The sequence below is a fragment of the Hyperoodon ampullatus genome (assembly GCF_949752795.1).
Source record: "Hyperoodon ampullatus genome assembly, chromosome: 8".
NCBI classification, from domain to species: Eukaryota; Metazoa; Chordata; class Mammalia; order Artiodactyla; family Ziphiidae; genus Hyperoodon; species Hyperoodon ampullatus.
In genome coordinates this window covers 5,331,593-5,353,652 of record NC_136921.1, presented here as the reverse complement: position 1 = coordinate 5,353,652, position 22,060 = coordinate 5,331,593, and the positions used below count along the sequence as shown (strand labels likewise).

The window sequence follows — 22,060 nt, the reverse complement described above, 5'->3', positions numbered from 1 at the left end:
TCAAGGATTCTGCAGCTGGGGTCATGGCCCAGGGGAGCCCAGGATCCGTCAGAACTTGGGAGCCTGGGGCCTCAGCCCGTCTCGCCATCACCAGAGTTTGGGGTCAGCGCCCTTGCTCCCAGCTTCCCGGGAATCACAGCGTACTGTGCCGGGTCCTGACTTTCCTTTCTAACACTAATGACCCCGGGCAGCAGCTTTGGCGAGAATTTACAGAACTTTTTTGATGAAATGTGTTTCTGGAATTGGGGAAAATGTTTAAAAGAGCTTTCCATTCATTTAAAACTGTTGGTAGGATTTGGCTCTGAACCTGCCGGGTGACCCTGTGTTTTAAGGTTGAAATGATTCCCTAGTTAACTGGCCATCTCCAGACCCACATGTGCATTTTCCAGAATAATCCTCATTTCTCCCTGATTCGTAGAGGGGAAAGGCCAAAGCCAAGGTCCTGGGGCAGCTTTTAAAAATTATTTATTTATTTATTTATTTAGCTCTACGCGGGCCTCTCACTGTTGTGGCCTCTCCCATTGTGGAGCACAGGCTCTGGACGCTCAGGCTCAGCGGCCATGGCTCACGGGCCCAGACGCTCCGTGGCATGTGGGATCTTTCCGGACTGGGGCACGAACCCATGTCCCCTGCATCGGCAGGTGGACTCTCAACCACTGCGCCACCAGGGAAGCCCCTGGGGCAGCTTTGAAAGGGACAAGTTCAGGCAGGCCACCCCAGACTGGGCATCACTGTTAGAAGACCACAGCCATGGCCATCTTGCCAAAGGAATGTCTTTGGACCTGTGACTTTATCTCAGGCCAGTAGTTGTCTGCCAGGAAAAGGGCAGAGCGGGGTCATGCTGACGTCCAGTCTGTGGAAGGAGGGAGGTGGCACCAGCCATGCCGTGGAGGCTCGGGGTGAATGGGAGGTTTGGAGGAGAGGCTTAAAAAGATCCCACAGGGACTTCCAGTGGTTAAAACTGTGTGCTTCCACTGCTGGGGGCACGGGTTCCATCCCACGTCAGGGAACTAAGAGATCCCACATACCTCACAGTGCGGCCAAAAAAAAAAAAAAAAGAATCCCACAGAAGTGTGAGTCCATTTTAACTAAATATATTTTTTCTTTCCTAAAAACTAGAAGTTAAAAGCAACAGGTACATTCAGATCGGTCGCACACCAGGTTTTCACCCATTGGCATCCACCGTCGTCTTAATTTCTGCTGTGGGGTCAGCTCCTTGTTTTGTGCAGACCCCCAAATAAAGCCAGTCTGGTCATTTCTGTTTAGTTGGAGCGTATCTTGAGACGGCAGGGGGAGTGGTTAAGAGCTGCGGCCGCTTGCAGCCCGGATTTATGCAAACCAAAACCAGCTGGAGGAATCCTTTAAGCTTAAGGTTACGGATTGCAGCTGGCACCGAGGGGCGTGTTGAGACAGGTTCTGACTGTGGATTAGATGTGGGCAGGGGCAAGGAAGAGGTGCAGGGGTTTGGCTGATCAGCTAGTCAGGTACAGGTGGGGGAAGCGTGGCTGGAAAGAAACGCCTCCTGGATAAACAGTAGGTGTAAGGACTTTAGTCGACTCAGTATATGACTCAACACTACGGTGTGGGTTCACTCATGTGTACGTGCGCACGTGCGCACTCACACACACACACACACACACAAGTTGGGGTGGCTGAGCCCTCAGGCTGCCCGCAGGGGTATATAATCTGGGAGAGACAGGAGCCACTGCACTCACCACTGGCGGACCACCCATGCTTACCCCTTGGAGACTCACTTCGGAAGGGTGTTTTGGGTACAGCAGGATACGCTGGGTGCTGGACTCTGGGTGCTGGACAGTGGGTCAGGGGATGGTGCACACGTGGCGGCTTTCTTGGGCACTTTTCACTGGAGTGTAATTGAGCTTGAGACTTTCCACCAGGAGAACTCGCGCGTGTAACTGGCAACCCTATCAAGACTCAAAAAATTACCAGGGGGCTTCCCTGGTGGCGCAGTGGTTGAGAGTCCGCCTGCCGATGCAGGGGAAACGGGTTCGTGCCCCGGTCTGGGAAGATCCCACATGCTGCGGAGCGGCTGGGCCCGTGAGCCATGGCCGCTGGGCCTGTGCGTCCGGAGCCTGTGCTCCGCAACGGGAGAGGCCACAACAGCGAGAGGCCCACATACCACAAAAAAAAAAAAAAAAAAAAAAAAAATTACCAGGGTGGCGGTTTTCAGTCCCATGCAGACAGACAGTTTCACTGACTCTGTTGTTAGTTCATTCTTTTGCAGGTTAATGATGAACTGCTCGCTAAATCCTTATTTGAATGGACCAGTCAAAGCCTTGAATTGAATAATTTTTGAACCGTTTATAGGGAGGAGGTCTTACCCAAATATAAACATGGCTGCAATAATCGAATCACTTGTATTTCACTTGTTAATAACACAAATACCTCTTATCTCCTCATTACGTGGAGAGCTTTCTACTAGGGACCAGCAGGTGGAAAAGTAGAAAAGAGTTTCTGATCAAAGGAGGACTGAGTCTTGTCTTTTAAAAAGCAGATGGAGCTACAGACAGCTGGAGAGTGAAAGAAAATTGGAGAAGACACCTTTCTTTGAGTTCTGCATTTTCCCTGTAATAATCGTAGGTGTGACTTGACTTCTGAGCTCAGTGGGAGCCTGACGTAATTGGAAGGATTGGAAAGGTACTGTTTCCTTTGTTGCCCAAGAGTCTGTTTTAACGGGAGGGGTGCTTGAGGCAGGGGTGGTGGTGAGTGGAGCTGCCGCCCTGGAGGTGAGGAGCCAGGGGTAAACACCAAGTCCTGCTGCCCTCCCACAGCCTCCCAGGGACTGAAGCTCTGTCATTTGCTGGGTATTAGGAACTTTCAGTTTACTTGGAGGATTTTGCTCAACCACTGCTCAATGAAAATTGTCACAGGGAAGGGTAGTTCTCAGAATTCGTTATGGATAAAGTACCTTAGAATGAAGGGAAAACTATGGTTCCTTCTCCTTCTTCCAGGACTCTACAGTCAACCTCCCACCCACTCCCCCTCTTCTATATTTAATCAAAGTCAGTTCCACCCCTCACCCTGGCGCTTGTCCTCGGTGCTGAGTTGGGCAAACCTCTTTAGAACCCCTGACTCACTACTGCTGACACACCTGGTCAGGTGTGGCCTCCAACACTTAACCCCTCCACATAGTAAAATCCTGATTTAAAGTAATACTTGGCTTTTAGTAGAGCTATTAACAGTCTCCCAGAGCCGGTTGTTAAGAAGTTATACTCTATTCGTTCACACTCCTGAGTTCCTTTTTGGGAAGATTTTTGGATTTCCTTAAGTCCACAGAGAGACACAAGTGATTACTTTTTCTGTTCCTTTTAAATCCTTCTTTACTTGGAGATTATTAGTGTAAATTACAGATAGAGAATGCCATAAATGTCATGACTAAAATTTATCCCTAGGCTCTGTGACTACAGGGGGGCTCCCTTTATAGAATATACTGGAGATTGTTGTTACTGATGGGACTCCTTAAAGACTCTTCCAGCAGAGGAGGGTCTCAAGTGGCTTGTTTTCCGAGCTTACTTCAGAATTTTAACTGGCCCCTAAGGTGATCAGCAGTTTGGATTTCTGCTGTTCTTCATGCTTGCGCTTACTTATTTGTTTCCATATTGAAATACACCTGTGCTTCCTTTACTTGGAATATATCTGCATTAGTCAGTCAAGACCGCTGTAACAAAAGGGCCATACACTGGGGGGGCTTAAGCAGCAAACAACCATTTCTCAGACTCCTGGAGGCTGAAAGTCCAAGATCAAGGCACCAGCAGGTTTGGTGTCGATTTGGTGTCGGTGAGGGTCTGCTTCCTTGTTCATAGATGGCTGTGTGCTCACTGTGTCCTCATGTGGCAGAAGGGGCCAGGGAGCCTCTGGAGTCCCTTTTATAAGGGCACTAATCCCTTTCATGAGGGCTCCACCCTCATGACCTAATGGCCTCCCAAAGGTCCTGCCTCCAAATACTATCACCTTGGGGGTTAGGTTTCAACATATGAATTTGGGGGGGGACACAGACATTCAGTCTGCAGTAATAGCTCTGCCACAGTTTCCAAGCACTCCTCTCTCCAGGAGTTCTGGAAATGCCCTTCCCCGGTCCTGCTTGGGTCCAGCCCTCAAGAAAGGTTGCCAGGTACCCTTATGCTTTGAGAGATATCTTTCTTTCGGTGTCTGATTTTTGAATTTTCCCTCCACCTGAACTTTTCACATGTAACTCCTGGTTCTTCAACGGGGAAGGAGGGCCTTGCCAGCTACAGGTGTCATTTTCTCTTTGGGATGACTGTCTTTATATTTTAAATTATTCTGGAGTGAAGATGATCGGAGGAAGTGATGGTCATCTTAGGGTTTGTGTTGTCACGTGTTGCCAGAAGGGAGGAGGAGGGCACAGGTGGGGACGGTCTGGGTAAAGGGACACGGAATTCCAAAGAGTCCAGAGAGAGGAAGAGGCGAGATCCCTTAGGAGAAGGTTTGGGAAGGATTAGGAAGTATCTTTCCTTTTCTGTCACTGTTAACCATCTATCCCAGTTTTTACTCAGTGGGAACTTTTTTAAGGTTTGGATTTTTAAAAGTAGTTCTAAGTTTTCTTATTATAAAAACATGAATAGAAAGCAACCATAATTTCTCTCCACAAAGATGAATGTCATTAACCCTTCAGTGCACATCCTTCCTGCTCTGTCCGATGCCACGTCTCCCAGGGGTATGGGTGTTTGCACATACTAATGATGGGCACGGAGGCCAAGCTGCCTGGCATCCAGGTTGGGTGTGAAGATGGGCATGAGGTTGGTGGTGGACAAGCACGAGGGATGAGCTGGGAGAGGAGTGTCAGAAAAGCTGAGCCCAGCCAAGAATACAAAAGGATCTTAGAAGAAGGATCTTATCTGTTATTTTGGGAATGAGATGCAAAGAAAGGGGCAGGCCCTCTGCAAGGGGCCACCAGTGGATGCTAGCGTGGCAGAGCGCTCCCCTCCCCGCACGGCCTCCTGGCTCACTGGGAGGCGATGCTGGGACAGTGATCAAGCAGAGGTGGGCTTCCCCGAAGGTCACGCCCAGCAAAGCCCCCGATGGCACCCTCAGCCACAGCCGGTCCATCGAATCCAAGGGTAAAGAAACCTGCCCATCGAATCTGATGGGATCAGAGACATTTTTAAAAATTCCATACACAGCGATAGGAATGAATTGATTCGATGCGATGGAATTGAGCAGGAAATAACGTGACGTCTTGGCGTTGAGTCTGGAACCCGGCAGCCCTTGGTGGGACGTGTCCTAAAGGCCGATGGGTTTGGGTTCAGAGAGTCAGTCGCTCTTTTTCTTAGTGGGATGTGGTCCCCAAAGAGCTAGTGTGCCCCATTTGCTGTGTATGTTTCCCTCAAGTCTGAGATGGGAGTAAATTGAGGCAGCTCCGATTCTGAGAGGTCCAGGCCCAGCTGGACGGGGAGCTATGTCCAGTGGGGTCGGTGAGGCAGCCGGGATCTGTGCCTGTCATCCCCACCCCAGATGGAGGAGGTGTTTGTCCCCGACAGCTCAGACCGCTGGGACGTGGGCTTTGCTCTGGACACCACGCTTTTGAGGATCAGGAGACAAACCAGGGCGTATAGAAGGAGCCCAGTGATGACCGAGTTGGGGGACCTTTCCTTTGGACGAGACCCCGTCTTGCAGTGTTCTGGGGGGCTGGGCTCCAGAAGAGGCTGCTTCTGGGCTGGCAGTTTTGGAACTAGGACCACGGGGGGATTTGTGGCTGGTGGCACAGACTGGCAGAGGGTGCTCCAGGGGACGTCTCAGGCCCTCCTCCTTGCAGGTGTGATCAGTAATTCCAAGCAGGCCTCCTTGTTCACGGTGGGACATGCCTGGGACGGACTTGACACCAGTAATCATAGCAGAGTTGAGACAGAGGGAAGCCAGAGTGTCCACTGTGGCCACATGTGCGTGGAACATGGAGTCTGGCTGAGGTTGTTCAGGGTGGTAGTGGCGGGAAAGCCATGCCCTCTCAGGGTTGAAGCTCCTCTTTTCCTGGAGACAAGAGGAGGCATTGGGAAGTAGAAGGCGGGGTGGGTGTAACTGCTCCTTGCAAGGCTCCCACGAATGTCGGGATCCCAGGAATACACGTTTTGGCTCCACGTAAAGAGAGGGTGTCTGAGCGCTGCAGTCAGTGATGATCAGATGGTGGGTGTTGGGACTATGGCCAGGAGAGTGGCCTCGAGGGCCGGCTGAGCTTCTGGAACAAGCCTGAGGTGACGCCATCCTGCTTAAGGCCCTCTTTATCTGGCCATGTGTGAGATGGCGGGAAATGATGGCGGACAAGTTGTGGGTCCGTAGTTCCATACTGATTATTGATGTCAGCCACCCTCAGATTGCAGGGTACATCAGAATTACCTGTGGCGGCCTTCCCTGGTGGCGCAGTGGTTGAGAGTCCGCCTGCCGATGCAGGGGACACGGGTTCGTGCCCCGGTCTGGGAAGATCCCACGTGCCGTGGAGCGGCTGGGCCCGTGAGCCATGGCCGCTGAGCCTGCGCGTCCGGAGCCTGTGCTCTGCAACGGGAGAGGCCACGGCGGTGAGAGGCCCACATACTGCAAAAAAAAAAAAAAAAAAAAAAAAAAAAGAATTACCTGTGGCTTTGAGATTTTCAGAAGATGTGTATTCATGTAATGTAAGAGAGCATCACAGCTATGAAAGGAAAAGGATGAACCAATATCTGCATTAATTTATAATATAACTATGTTATGTTAATTAAAATTTTATTTTAATTGTAGGTTCACATGTAATAATTTTTTTTTAAAGTGATATAAAGGAAGTGGAGAGTGAGATATTTAAACGGAAACCTGGTGTATTTTTAGTCTCGTGGGCTTTCAGTGTTTGAGCTGACTTGAGGCAGGGTAAGGACTTACGTAGTCTTGAAGACACTGCCCCCTTCTGGTGATTAAATGCATTCTAATACTGTCTGTTCTTCGTAGCAAAATTAGGTTTTGATTTGTTTTCTATTTAAATAGTATTTTTATTATTAAACCTGAAAAAGAAAACTGGAATCAGCAGTGGTCTCTCTCGCCTGTCCTTCTGCTTCATAAACACAGGAGTAGCTTTCTGGTCTCTGCTGTTCCAGCTTTTAAAATGATTATATGGTCCTGTCCAGCTTACTTTGTCCTGTCCTTCCTTCATGTGGAGCACGTCTGTGTGCTGGGCACCACGATCGGCATTCCATGAGCAGCCTTGTTATTTTAAAGGACTGGGAATAGGATGTGTAGTTTTCCAGACTTTTTTTTTTTTTTTTTAATGATATCAACACAGTTACAAAGACATTGAAATAATTTTTAAGGACATTTAATCTCAGCCTATCCAGAGGAGGTGGCTGGAGTCGGGACCCCCCAGTTGGCACTGATGAGGAGGAAGAGGGCTGTCTGTTTGTCTGAGAGCCTGGGATGTGGGGATGGGCCAGATGGGACGGGTGGGGAGCCCAGAGGGGTCTATTTCACGCCTCGTTCACATTTCCCCAGAAAAGGGGTCTCAGAGAGTGTGGAGGCAGCCTTGCATAAGTGCCCCAGTCAAGGAGTGAAAAGTGAAGCCCAGCATCCAGGGGAAGTGGCTGGAAAACCAAGGATCTGTTGGGGAGCCAGCCAGCATGGTTAGGACGCCTTAAAAACGGCTGCTGGGGCCCATCACTGCTTCTTAGAGCTGACCCTTAGAAAAGCAGGCTTCCTGGGGAAGCATGGCCTCTGGACGGCCAGAAACGGTGATAGCAACCCCGGGCACCCCAAATCCAACCTAAACACTGAGGTATAGTCTCATAACGTCCGTGTCCCTGAAGTCTAGAATTCACCTTACTCAATTACATACTGGTCCACTCTTGCCGTAATTCGCTTGCTCATATGGTTTCAATTTTGTCAACTAAGTAGAGCGCCTGAAATCATGCTGTTCTTTATAAGTCAGGTGGAGCAAGGCTATATAGATTTGTTAGTGTCCATTACGGAAACATTGAAGCCTGGACTTTTTTAGGACTCATTTTCAGCAGCCACCGGTAGATGGAGGGAGTGAGACGTGTAAACAGAGGGGAGTGACTGTCCTGCCACTTCCCTGTTGGTGTAAATCCCTCGCTAAACCGAGCTCACTAATAAATCCCCTGCAGATACAGCTGAGGTGTTTATAGTTGATGGTTTACATGAAATGAACAAGAACTAGCTGTTGACAGCAGCATGAAGTGGCGAAGTCTATTTTAGAACATCTCTGTCTTTGGAAAGTAAGAAAAATGTATGCATTAATTTGCCTTACTAAGAGCCATTTAAGAATAAATCAACATAAACTAACGTGGGTTATTACAACATTATAGAGAACCACAAGGTCAAAATGTTCTCTCTCCAGAAGTAAACAAGGGCATGCTGCTTTGCATATATCATACACTGCGTGTCAGGCGTTTCTCATGCCTAGCAGGTTATGTTCTTGGATGTGCTTGTGTAAATGCAGTGGTTGCCCTGATAGCTTGCAGTGCTCTCGACAGGAGAGTGATGCCGTGATTCCATGGAAACTACCCAGAAACACAGCCTTTCCTCTCATTTCCACAGCACCTCTGCTGGTCTCGGGGAGGCAAGTGAGGCTGGGAAGACCCTGAGGGTCCTGGCTCTCAGGGGTGCTGTGTCTTGTGGGGCTGTATTTGATGGGACTGTGTAAGTGGATATTGATTGTTAAATCAATTTTGAGAATCAGCAGAATTTTACATCTCCAGGAGGCCTTGGAGATCAACTCTAACCCTTCCTCCTCATCCATCCCAGCCCTGGAGACCAGAGAACTAATGTTATCTAAGGTCAGTGCTAGGGACGGAATTGTGCTCCCCCCCATGTGGAAGCCCTAATCTCCACTGTGCTGGCCTTTGAGGTGATGGGATTTGTTTCCTCATTAAGAGGAGACACCAGGGCACACCTCGACCACCCAGCCGGCACCCGTTGGCTCGCTGCTGTTCCCTCTTCCTTTCCTTCTTGTGGGATGGTTATTGTGTCTCCGGGGACCAGAGCCCCGAACCCTGAGCAGTGTCTCAGCTCTGAATCATGCACGACAGCAAAGGAAATATTCCCGTGCTTCACAGCCCACAGCTGGCTCGTGCCGTTTCTTTATGGTTACTTTACAATGTACGCACAACTAATAGTTTTTACCTTCTTGTACTCATCACTCCTGGATAATCCAACTGTAAGTTCAAAATTTCTAAATCCAATGCAGTGACTGACATGAGAAGGAACCTCTTAATGAATCAGATGGGGTGCTTTTTTGTACGAACATACTTAATATTTTATTTTTTTACTGAGGTATAGTTGACTTCGTTTCAGGTCTACAACATAGTGAATCAACAGATAGGTTATACTCCATTTACAGTTATTATACAGTAATGGCTGTATTTCCTGTGCTGTACAATATATCCTTGTAGCTTCTTTATTTTATCACCTAGTCGTCTGTACCTCGTGATCGCCCACTCCTATCCTGCCCCTCCCCCTCCCTCTCCCCACTGGTAACCACCCGTTGGTTCTGTCTGTCTGTGAGTCTGTTACAGATGGGGCACTTCTGCTGTAAGTCAGTTGCCCCCCTGGTGTGACTTCTGCAATCACCGGGGTGGCACAGGTTCCGTGCATTTGCTGTATGGCCCTCCTTAGGCTGGGGGACATCCTGGTTCCCCAGCTACCTCTGTTGGACTCACGGGAGTCTTTAGTTTTTTGTTTTTTGTTTTTTTGCGGTACGCGGGCCTCTCACTGTTGTGGCCTCTCCCGTTGCGGAGCACAGGCGCCGGACGCGCAGGCTCAGCGGCCATGGCTCACGGGCCCAGCCGCTCCGCGGCCTGTGGGATCTTCCCGGACCGGGGCACGAACCCACGTGCCCTGCAGCGGCAGGCGGACTCTCAACCACTGCGCCACCAGGGAAGCCCCAAAGTCTTTAGTTTTTAAGATAATTTTTAAATACTTGAATCAAAACGCATAACCTCTGCAAGTTGCCGGGACCAGGCCTACTGATGACCTTTTGGGAAACCCTGTCCAGGTGCTGTCCAGTGTTGATTAATCAGCCTCCACTCTCTATGCATCACCTGTTAAGGTCCGGCAAGGCATCACGAGGGCATTGCGTTTTAAAGTTATAGGAAATGTGGATTTGGCAGTCAGAGAGGCCTTGCGTGTGAACACTTAGTACCTCACACAGGTGAAACCCTGACTAGTGACGTCAGAAGCCCAGGCAGGATGGTGGGGGCCTTGGGAGGGGGTCACCATGGCACAGGTGACATTGGAGCCCTCTGCCTCACGTCAGAGAGCAGAGAGCTGTGGAATCGTGGGATGCTTAAGGCAGGCAGGGCTGGTGGTCCAGGGCGAGACTCGTCAGAGGACCCTCAAGTCCCCAGGGAGGCGGGGGGCGGGTTGCTTATGTCTCGTGTGTGGGCAGAGAGGTGAGCTGGGGCCCCATTTCCTTCTTAACTTGCTGTGGGCACTGGAGTAATACCTTTATTTAAAAAGCCTGTGAGGGCTTCCCTGGTGGCGCAGTGGTTGAGAGTCCGCCTGCCGATGCAGGGGACAGGAGTTCGTGCCCCTGTCCGGGAAGATCCCACATGCCGCGGAGCGGGAGGGCCCGTGAGCCATGGCCGCTGAGCCTGCGCGTCCGGAGCCTGTGCTCCGCACCGGGAGAGGCCACAACAGTGAGAGGCCCGCGTACCGCAAAAAAAAAGCCTGTGAAAAACGAAGTCTTCATTCACTGATGTAAGTGCTCAGGGCTGTGGAGGAGCTCAGCTGCTTTAAGTATTTGGTTGGTGCTGAGAGTGGCCGGTTTCCTTTGGTCGATCCATCCCTGCCTGGTGGTGCACACAGATGAGCCCTTTGTTTTCTTCGCGGCAGGTGAAATGCGTTTCCCCGGAGGCCTTTGGATGGTCTACCAAGTCAGTGTGACATGCTTCCCCTGTTTTTACTCCTGGAGGACTTACTTGAGGCCAGAATGGGAACTGCTGGCTGCTCCCAGAGGGCACTCCAATTTACTGCAGCTGGTCCCTTCCTTGGGTGCCGAGAGAGCCTTGCAGGTGTGTATCTTTAGCCACCAGGGGAGTGCGAGCTGGAGTGAGTCACACTGTGTGTGACAGGCTGTGGCTGTGTGTTTTCGTTCTTCCTGCCCCAGTTTTGCCCAGGAGGAATCAGATGACAGAGAAGGTGGGGCTGAGGGTGAGGACGCTGGGGAGGCAGTCTCTGCCTTTTTCCTGGTGCCCGGTACTGGGGGGAGGGCAGGGAAGCGGGCAGTGCAGAGTGAACTGTAGAGGACCTTGGGGATGTGTGCTGTAATTAATCAGCCAGGCGTGAAGGGTGGTGATTGGTGACGCTTTCTCCACGTGTGGGAAATGACAAGGTCACGTGAGGCTTTATTCCATGGCTACAAAAATAAATTGAAAAAGAAATTCCCCACCAAGTCAGGATGTGCACAAAGTGGTTACTCAGCTTTGGAAAACTGCACATGACTTCAAGGCTTCCGCCACTGCTCACGTGCCCACGGAGCCTTCTGGAAATGGTTCTGAGAGCCCCTTCACCAGTCCTAAACCAGAAACCTGCAAAAAACCAAGCAATCTGGTTAAAAAATTGGCGAAGGACTTGAATAGACTTTTTCCAAAGAAGACATACCAATGGCCAAGAGGCACATGAAAAGATGCTCAACATCACTGATCATCAGGGAAACCACAATGAGATGTTATCTCCACCTGTTCGAATGGCTTCTTACCAAAATGAGGTTGGAGAGGATGTGGAGAAAAGGGCAGGCTTGTGCTGCACTGTCGGTGGGGGTGAGAATTGGTACAGCAACTACAGGAAACAATATAGAGACTCCTGAAAAAATTACAAATAGAAACATCATGTGATCTGACAATCCCATTTCTGGGCATATATCCAAAGGAAATGAAAACAGTGTCTAGAAGAGATAGCTACACCCCGACATTCATTGCAGCATTATTCACAAGAGCCGGGACGTGGAAACAACGTAAGTGTCCATGGATGGATGAATGGGTAAAGAAGATATGGTATATACACAATAGATTATATTATTCAGCCATAAAAAGAAGGAAATCCTGCCTTTTGTGAAAACATGGATGGACCTTGAGAGCATTGTGCTAATTGGAATAAACCAAAGACAAATACTATATGGTCTCACTTACGTGTGGAATCAAAAAAAGGCAAACTCGTGGAAACAGAACGGACTGGTGGTTGCCAGGGGCGGGATGGGGAGATGTCGGTGAAAGGGTACAGACTGCTAGTGATTAGCTGAGTAAGTTCTGGGGTCTAATGTGTGGTATGGTGACTTAACAGTACTGTATTACGTGCTTGAAAGTTGTTGAGAGTAGATCTTAAATGTTCCCACTGCACAAAAAAGGTAATTATGTGATGGGGGGTGTTAACACCTCCTGTGGTAGTGGTTTTACAATATATATGTGTATCAAATCACCCTGTTGTAAACACTAAACTTACGTATGTTATCTGTCAATTATATCTCAATAAAGCTGGGCGGAAAAAGAGAGAAACTAGAGGGCCTCTTGCAAGCATCACTCTCATGGGATCCTTTTTGGACGTCACTTGTTCCACGTGGCCACCCGCTGGCTGGGCAGGCTTGGCGCAGACCGGTGAGGGGCTTTTCCCCCCAGACGAGAATGGTCTGCTCAGCTCTCTAGGATATTCCGGGGGGTGGGGGTGGGGGTGGGGGCAGGCGGTGCCTGGATCCAGGACACGGAAGCAGCAGGGGTCACGATGGGGCACGGACATGAGGAATTCAGTCTGTGTAACTGATTCAGGCCAGTTCCTGTTTCTAGCAGAGGTTTGAAAATTCTTCCAGACTTCAAGGACGAATAGGCGCAAATTGCAGCCACGATAAACCTCAGGTTGCCCACTTCAGAGGCATATAAATAGCCTTCAGGGAGCCCCTCTTCACCCGCCTTGGTAGTCATTTAGGTATTTATTCAGCAAATAAAGGTTCAAGTCCTTTGTCTCGTATCAGAAAGCCACGAGAATGGAAACACTCTGTAACTCATTTGGCAGCAAAGCCAGACTTGGTGACCTAACGTGAGGCGACTCACAGCCTCTCTTTACCCCCGGTTGTGAATACTGACGTCTCCCAGTGCTGGACCATGGGCTGCTCCTAATAGGGAAGGTGCGTTGGCTTCCTCTCCCCCGGGTCTGAAGCTCCCCCTCCCTGGCCCCTTGTCCTGTGTCCCGTCTGCAGCCTGGCCCATCTCAGCTGGTGGTCACTTCATTATCCCAGTGAGTTGTTCAGGCCCCAAACCCAGGATAATCCACAATGCCTCTCTTCTTCTCACCATCCCCCATTTCCGGTCACGCTGGGACCCCCGGTTGCACCCTGGGCACGGGAGGAGTCCTGCCACCCTGTCACTCCAGGGTTGTCACACTACCCATGCGCTGGTCCCCTCGCTTTGCCCCTCCTGCAGGGGGCCGTTCCCAAGAGCTTCTAGGTGATTGTTAAAACCCAAGTCGGTCATGTTACTGCAGAGCTTTGCACTTGCAGTGGCCCTTTGCCAAGTCCCAGGAGCCAGTCCGTCCTGCGCCTGCTCTTAAGCTAAGAATGGTTTTGATGGTTATAAAGTGCTTGGGGGGGAAGTCAAAAGGTAAATACTTTGCGACCTGTGAAAGGCCTATGAAATGGACATTTCCGCGTCTAAGTCCCAGCCACACCAGTTTGCTTACACACCTTCCGCGGCTGCCTTCAGATGTCGGCAAAGTTGAGTCCTCGAGACACAGACCTTTGTGACACCCTCGATAGTCTCCTGGCCCGAAAAACCTCAACTGTTTACTCTCCGGTGCCTGGCAGGAGAGGTTTGCCAGCCCTGCTCCGGCCTCCGCTCCTCCCCGACCTCCTGGCTCCCTCGGCTCCAGCCAGGCCACCCTCTTCCTCCCATGCGCTGACCTCAGGGCTGTGGCTGTGCCTCTGCCCGGAGGGCCCTTCCTCGTGGGTTTTTCACTTCAAGCCCTTCAAGCCCTTGCTGAGACCTCAGCCTCCCAGCGGTTCAGCGCTGGGCTTCCCTCCTGGCCGCAGCCCCTCCTCTTCTGTTGTCCTGCACGGTCACTGTCCGGCGCTCTCGTCATGCTTGTTTCTCGTGCGTCCCACCACCACTGGACTCGAGTTCCCAACGACTGGGGTCTTCATCTCCGTGGGCCCGAACACTAAGATCAGAAAGGAGTCATTGTAGTGTTCGGTCCGTATTGGTTGAAAGACTTGATGTAGAATAAATATTTGCAATTTTGGTGCTCTGGGGGAGGTATGTAAGTTTTTGTTAGATACCTCTTCTCCTGTGTATAAAAAAACATGTTGGTCTTCCCTGATGGTGCAGTGGTTGAGAGTCCGCCTGCCGATGCAGGGGACACGGGTTCGTGCCCTGGTCCGGGAGGATCCCACATGCCACGGAGCGGCTGGGCCCGTGAGCCATGGCCGCTGAGCCTGCGCATCCGGAGCCTGTGCTCCACAACGGGAGAGGCCACAGCAGTGAGAGGCCCGCGTACCGCAAAAAAAACAAAGCAAAACATGTTAGGTTCTGTGAGTATGAAACTTTCAGCGATTTCTTTTTTTTTTAAGAAGAAGTAAAAAATATCTGTCTTACCACGTGTGTGAAGTATTTTCCCTTATCTGCAAAGCCCTGCTTGTAAATGTTTTGGAGGTGAAATATTTTGTGGGGAAATATTTCACTAGAAATCTCAATAGTTAGTGAATTAGTTTACTTTTATCCCACTGCATCAGAAAGGGGCACATCGAGCGGGTTTCCCACTGTAGGTCAGAGATGGCTTTGTATAGCCCCACACATGTCTGCACACACGCTCTGGCCCTCCCGTGTCCTGGCACTCAGGAGGTGAAGGCCCTGTGTCAGTGCTCATTCCCCATGTTGAATTTTCTGTTGCTTTTGGAAAGCTTACTATGAATAGGTCCCTTACCTCAGAATTTAGATGAAGAAGACTGTTGCATAACAGGGGGATCTTGTTAAGAGCTCTCTGGCCATGCAATTCATTTGTTCATTTTGTTTTTCTTTTAAGATAAATACGATCATTGCCCTCAGAATTGAGGCAACCTCCAGCTATAACTTGGCATCAGGAATAGAATTAAAAACATGTTTTTAGTTCACATTTATCATTCCTTCTCCAACGGGCACATATAAAGGGAATATTGCTCGTCACTTTACACTTTTTGCCATCGTTTTTTTGGTTTCAGCTTGCACGTGCATATTTCTTTTCTGGCCAATAATATTCAATAATAGTCATAATAAAAGTGAATAAGTGAGGCTAACATTGAGTGCTTTCTGTGTTCTGTGCTGTGCATTTCATGTCCATCATCTTCATTAATATCATTACTATTATCCTCATTTTACCGACGGGCAAAGTCCCAGGGCTGTACAGCTAATACCTGATGGTATTTGCCACTTGCGATCTAATTCTAGCGTCTGGTTGGAAACTTTTTATGCTTATCACTTAGCACTACATCTTTGGCATCATAATTGTTTTTATCACTGTTAGTTATTTTCTCTTTGCTGTGTTGCCAAGTGCAGTGTGGATGTGTAACAGGTGAAATACTAGAAATGAAGACACCCTAAGGGAAGACATAAGAAAGGCAGCATTTAAGAAATGTAAGCACATTTACAACAATTAAAAATTTTTAGACTCATCCTGCATCAGAAATTGGGAGCCTCCGAAGATGCTGCTTTCTAAAAATTGCCGGCTGTGCCCAGTCAGCACATTTTTGTTGTGTAACATTTCTTCTCAACCAGCAATTAGTCAATGACTCTATAGCGTTGCAGCCACAGACCTGAGGAGTGCACAGGAAGCCACACCCACCGTCCACGGCCTTGTGTTACCATGGTGACGGCCACCTCCCGGACCTCCTGAAGCTTCAGTCTGGTGGTTTATGGAGCTCCACCAAAACACTGCAGGCACGAAGAGGTCCTTGCCTGCTGGAACTCCGATTTTTTTTCTTCCCACTTTTAAGGATTTTCTAGACTTCCTCTGATAAGCATGCATTTTATAATGAAAACAGTAAAGCAGCTATGCTTGTATGTCTGCAGAGAAGTCGTCTTTGGACACTAGTAAATATTGATCATTGATTACCAAGATCGGGTGTTTTCCAGGCCTCTCGTAGGTGTGAAGCGCCAGTCACTTACTTGGCGTCTGTCACGCTTGGCATTAACTGTCCAGATGTGTGTGCAGCTGCCCCACGAATGGCCTTTTTCAACCTCTTGGTGAATCTGCTGCAGGGGGCAGGCGAGAGAGAACTGTGTTCTCTGTCACAGTCCGAGCTAGATTGCTGAGAACTGATGTGTCAGTTTATTTATTTATTAAAAAGAAAATTTTTTTTGACCGCACCCCACTCAGTATGCGGGACCTTAGTTCCCCAAACAGGGATCGAACCCCTGCCCCCTGCAGTAGGAGCGCGGAGCCCTAACCATTGGACCACCAGGGAAGTCCCCCGATGTGTCAGTTTTTAATGAAAGCAAAACTGGTTTGCACAAGATGAACGTAATTCACCCTTGGGCCATCCATCCTCTAGTGGATTTGGGGGGGGGTGGTAAGACAGCATGACTGATGGGAAGATAGCGCTCCGCAATTCAGAGACCAAGTCCTGCTTCGATTAAACCGTCAGCAGGGCTTGTGTTCTGAATCTCCAGTATCACACCCATAATGAGCCTTTTCCTGGAAAAGATAATTGGGCATCACGGTGAATCTTGCATATGGCCGAAGGAATCACAAACCAATTCTAGGAGAATAAAGGCAGAAGCACTTACTGATGCCATGGAGTTTCAAAGCAAGCAGCAGCATTTCTTATAAATTATCGTTGTTTATAAACCCATTTCACACACATTGTCTCATTTGCCCAGCGAGGCAGGGAGGTGGAAAGGTTAGGGTATTTAGTTCTTGTTTACATCCTCTGGATGGGAAAACAAGGTCAGGTGGATAAGGGACTTTTCCCAGGTTCCCAAGTAACAGAGTTGGGACCAAAGTGAGTTCCCATGTCTCTAAGGCCAGAGCCATCTCTCCCCGACCCCAGGCTGTCCCCAAACCATGCAGGGGAGGATCCTAGGTGGGAAACGGGAGGTTTTATAGAAGGACGAAAGCGTGGTTTATGCTAATGAAATCCAGCTAATTATTTGGAAATTTAGCTACTGTTAAATGGAATTGTATTGGTCTCCCTTCAGTGCTCTCTGCAGGAATAAGAGGACACACGGAGCCCAGGGCAGGAGGAAGGCATTCTGGGCCTTGGGGGGACTGGCTGGCAGCCCGCAAGCCTGGCTTTTCCCTATTGGGCAGATCGAGTGTGACTCGGGGCCCCTCTCTTAGCCTTTGCTTTGCCTGTCACCTGAAGGGGCTGGACCCTGAACCTTGTGAGGCCCCCTTCCCACTGCGGGGGATGGACTGGCGTCTCCCCGGAGGTCTGTGGAGCTGCAGCTCCGGTCATCTTCCTGGTGACGGGGTGGCAGAGAGGAGGCTGCTGGCTGCTGGAGGCTTGGATTCCCAGCCCTGACACTGGTGGGAACATTCTTCGAGGTTTTGTGAGTGTTTTCGAATTTTTAAAAGAGAGATAATATCTAGATGTTGGGTTCCACCAAAACAAATATTGTTCTTTTGAAAATATGTTAGACAAAAAAAATGCAGCCAGATCTGTTGAGCCTGACTTAGAAACGCGTCCGCGAATGCCCGCTGTGTCCCAGCCGCAGGGCAGCCGATGACTTGTGGGCCCTGTACTTTGCAGGATGCCCCGTTTAGAGGGTGGGCGGGGGTAGTGGAGGTTTAGTCTCCTGAGTGAAGACTGTGGAGCTCTTAGTTTTGCTTGCTGGGATTTTTGGCTTCACAGCTGACTTCCCTGGAACGGCCCCTCGTCGAGTCTCGGGGTTACTCCTCTGCCTGGTCCCCGTCGTGGTCCCTTCTTATTCTCACAGAGAAGGAGCTCTGGCCCGCAGCACTGCAGACTGCTGGAATCAGAGCTGGCTGGCTGTCTTCTGTAAAATTCCAAGGCGTGTGTTTTTTTCCCCCTTGTAATCTGGCTCTGGAAAGAGCCCTGCTGGTCAGAGTTCCCAGCTGAGAGGCCTTGGCAAGGATCCTGTGGGGTGTGGTCCTTGGAAGGTGGAGCCGTCTCAGGCCAGGGCACTGGGGATGCTCAGAGTGGGGGGCGGCCAGGCCCTGGGCCCCCTGGAGGCAGCAGGTGGTAATAATAATAGTAATAAAGATGGAATAATAGAAATAAAAGAGCAAACTTAAGAGACCATAGAAAAGGGAAGCAGTGGTTAAGTTCTGCATAGAGATAATTTTGCACAGAGCTTTGTCATTTTGAAGGATGCTTATTACCAAGGGCTTTGTGGTTTCTTTTCCTCCTGTTTTTGGTCTTATTTTTGGTGGTTTTCTGTCTTGCTGTGTGGGGAGAGTTTGCGGCCAGGTGCTGTGATGCAGCTCTCTGAGCACTTTTTCTTGGGCCCTGATTTTAATAAGACAAGCTGTGGGAACATAGGAGAGAAAAAGAAGAGGGTGGAGTTGGAGTGACCAGTGGTGCTTGGGAGAAAGCAGTGGAGTTGTGTCCCCAGTGGGAGAAGGGCACCTAGAGGTGTTGGGGGTGGGGGAATGAAGACAGCGGGGGAGGGAGCGCTGGGGAGGGAGCCCGAAGCCCAAGGGGGCTGGCTGGGATAACGTTATTTGAGATTTAGAGAAATCAGAATAAATAGAGGCTAGGGGCTGGTAAGGGCAGTGGAGGGAAAGCGCATGGGAGGGGTGTCGGTAGGGTGGGGCTGGGCTGTGCGGTGGTACCACGCAGCCTCAGCTGAGCTTCTGGCAGCCCAGGGCTGCTTCCCGCTCTCACCCCGGATCTGCGTGTGTGCCGAGGCCAGCCAGAGGGGCTTCTGTGCATCTGGTCCCTCGGGGTCCCAGGCTGATGGAGCGGTTCACGTTTGGAACATTCCTGGTTCTGTGCTGGGGAAGAGAGCTCTGGCGGAGGGTCTCGCCTTTGCAGTTAGAGGCTCAGAAGTTGCACAGGTCACTTTTGCTCCCAGCTCACTGGCCAGGATTGGTAGGTGGTCCCACAACCGCAAGGGGGCTGGGAAGTGCCTTGGGAGGGGTGGAAGTGTTTGCTGCAGCAGGGTTGGAGGTGCGGCTCCAGGCTTCTTGCCTCAAAGGTGGGTAAGTGGAGACCCGCCGGCTGGTTGCTCGAGGTCCAGTCATTGGGCTGGGACAGGAGGTGACTGGCTGACCACCTTAGGATAACTGAGCATCTCCTTCCTGCGGGCCAGTGTGAGCACTGTTAACAGGAGGGTGAGTGCTTTTGGACCGTGAATCTAGGGCTTTCTATGCATGCAGACTCTCGTGGCGACGTGGACCATCAGCTCTTCAGGTTTGTCGCGGTGCTGACCTCAGCAAGAGGAAGGGTTTCAGCTTGAAGCCGGCTGGCAATATCACACCCCACTGTTACCTGACACTGCTTGAGAGTCAGGAGGCCTGTCTTCCTCCGACATGATATTCTTCCAGATTATGAAAACCAGTCATGGACATGCTTTGCCTGCGTGCTGAGAGCGCCTTCCTTTTTGTTTGCCAGGAGCTGCACACCTGGGTGATAACACCGTGTAGATAACTGGGATGCTCAGCCCTCAAATACGGACTCAGGTGTAATCAGAGAATCCCTCTCTTGTGTGTCTTTGAACAGGAGTCCGAGTCTGTTGGGTTGGGTCTCCTCGTTGATAAGCAGGAGATTGAGCTAGTTGTAAAGAACAGCCGTGTATGTCCATTACAGGTAGAGTAAAAAGTACAGTCTTGAGGGGCTTCCCTGGTGGCGCAGTGGTTGAGAGTCCGCCTGCCGATGCAGGGGACGCGGGTTCGTGCCCCGGTCCGGGAAGATCCCACATGCCGCGGAGCGGCTGAGTCCGTGAGCCATGGCCGCTGAGCCTGCGCGTCCGGAGCCTGTGCTCCGCAACGGGGGAGGCCACGACAGTGAGAGGCCCGCGTACTGCAAAAAAAAAAAAAAAATACAGTCTTGAGTTTCTGCTAAAATTTAGGTTTGCCGTAAAGGTCTTCATTTCTTTAAAGAGTATTCATCAATTGTAAATATGGTCAGAATTTTATACCTTTGTAGGAGTTTCCACATAAATATGTTTACATTTCAGACAAAGAAGTGCTTCCATCTTCTGTCCCAGTTTCAGACCACGTGGTCACTGGGTACGTCGTTCTGGGACTGAAACCACATCTTAGGCCACTGGTCAGGGACCCAGGCACAGCATGACTCCTTTCTGGAAAGTCCTCTGTCAATGGTGATGTTGATAATTATGTAAAATTATTCTGGTCTGCAGCCTGCGGTCTCACTGGAGAACAATCAGACATGCTTTATTTTCTAATTGTAATCATAATTCGAGCGCTGTTTCAGGATTTTGTTTTCCCAATTGCTTATTGTTTGAGACTTTCCCTTTTCTCAGTGAAGCCTGTAGTCTGCTGCTTGAGTGCCTGTGGGGCGGATTTGTTGCTGGCAGGGAGGGCTATACAGATTTAATCCCGGCATTTATTTCCTCTCATCTGGTGAGGCTTCAGAGCGCTTGTTAATTGATTGCACCCTTCACTTGCCGCGAGCTGGTGCCTCTGGACAGAGCCTGTTTAAAGCGAGGCCCAGATGCACCTTCGCTGCATATAACTCACGGGCATAATCAAAGGGCCATGGCTGCAGTAAATAATTCAAGCCAGCCGGGGCTCCTGCCCTCAGTAATGAGATCTCAGGGGCAATGCCATGAGTGCCCAGACCCCTCCAGATGATTTATGGATCGGTCTTTGCCTTTGTGCTTATTCAGACTGACAAATAACACACTTAATAGCCGGTCGTACTCAGGTGCCGAGGGAAAGGAGCAAGGCCTTGTGTGGGTTTCGCTCTGACCCTTGAGAACCTACGAATCCACGAAGTTAGTGTAAGAAGGGTCATGTTCAGGTGGGACAGAGATCGGGCGCCTCAGCAGCGCATCCAGGGTTGTTGGGGGTGTGGTGGCCGTTCTCTGTGCGATGACCAGAGAGCCAGGCTGGGTGATTCTCCCCCAGGTATGCCTGTGGCCGCCCGTCCTGCAGGCCAGTGCTGTGCTCTTGTGGGCGTGGATGCCAGCCTCCCGAGATTCTAGCTTCTGCCTCCATGCGAGACTCTTAGCTTGGGTTGTCTTGGTGCCCTTTTGTCTCTCAGGTGTCCTGCTCTCTCCTGGTGGCTGGGGGCGTTCTTACTGATGGGCAGGTACATGGACACTCTGTTGCCCAAGGGGAGCAAATAAATATAAGTTATACTGGAATAATTTTACATTTAATACTCTTCACATGAGGTTTTGAGGCAGATGGCCTTAGGGATACAAGTACCTTAATTTGGCAACTTATTTTACAATAAAACAGGTTCTGTCTTGTCATCTAAACTGGCTTACATGTAATGCATGTGTCAGAAGCCCTGTCCCCCAAACCTTTCAGCTTCTGTTAGTGACAAGTATTACATCTATTTGAATAGAAACCGTGGATTCAGGAACTAAGAGAACACTCTATTCCCTTGAAAAAGATAAAGGTTAGGGAGAGAATTTTTAGCTCCACACCGTTCTTACCCATGGGTGTTCCCTTTGGCAGGGGAAAAAAGCTGCTAGAAATGGTAAGGAAAAGGAAAAAAGGGGAAACTATATCACAGGTAAATAGAACCACTTTATTGCTTTTTACTCCAGGTGATCTGGTAAATTAAAGGAAGCCTTTAAAATAAACTGGTAATTATTTTAAAATATTCCTTTGTGAGCGCGCCTAATTGGTGCAGCCCTCCCTGTAGAACCTGCCACTCCACCTACAGTTCCTAGCAGAGGCTGTAATTAACTGTGAATTAGCATATTGCAACACAGCGTGCGCCACGGGGCGTCCTCACCCATCTGCTGCGTAGGGAACGGGGGTGACACCTGGCCAGCAGTGGCCTGGAAGACTTCTCTGTCATTTCAGAATGTAGGGATGTGTCAGAATCTTTGGTATGATTTTCTTCTTACAATTAAAAATATATGTATATATATTTAATATATGCACACACATACACGGACACACATGTATGTTCTGCTAAATGATCACGAAA

At 49.9% G+C, this 22,060-nt stretch overlaps 1 protein-coding gene across 2 annotated transcripts in view; it reads left to right on the top strand.

Moving 5' to 3' along the window:
• Nucleotides 1-22,060, top strand: part of AGAP1 (ArfGAP with GTPase domain, ankyrin repeat and PH domain 1) — a gene marked incomplete at both ends in the record, with an annotated part of 558,849 nt that overhangs the window by 84,306 nt on the left and 452,483 nt on the right. The window lies entirely within an intron of this gene.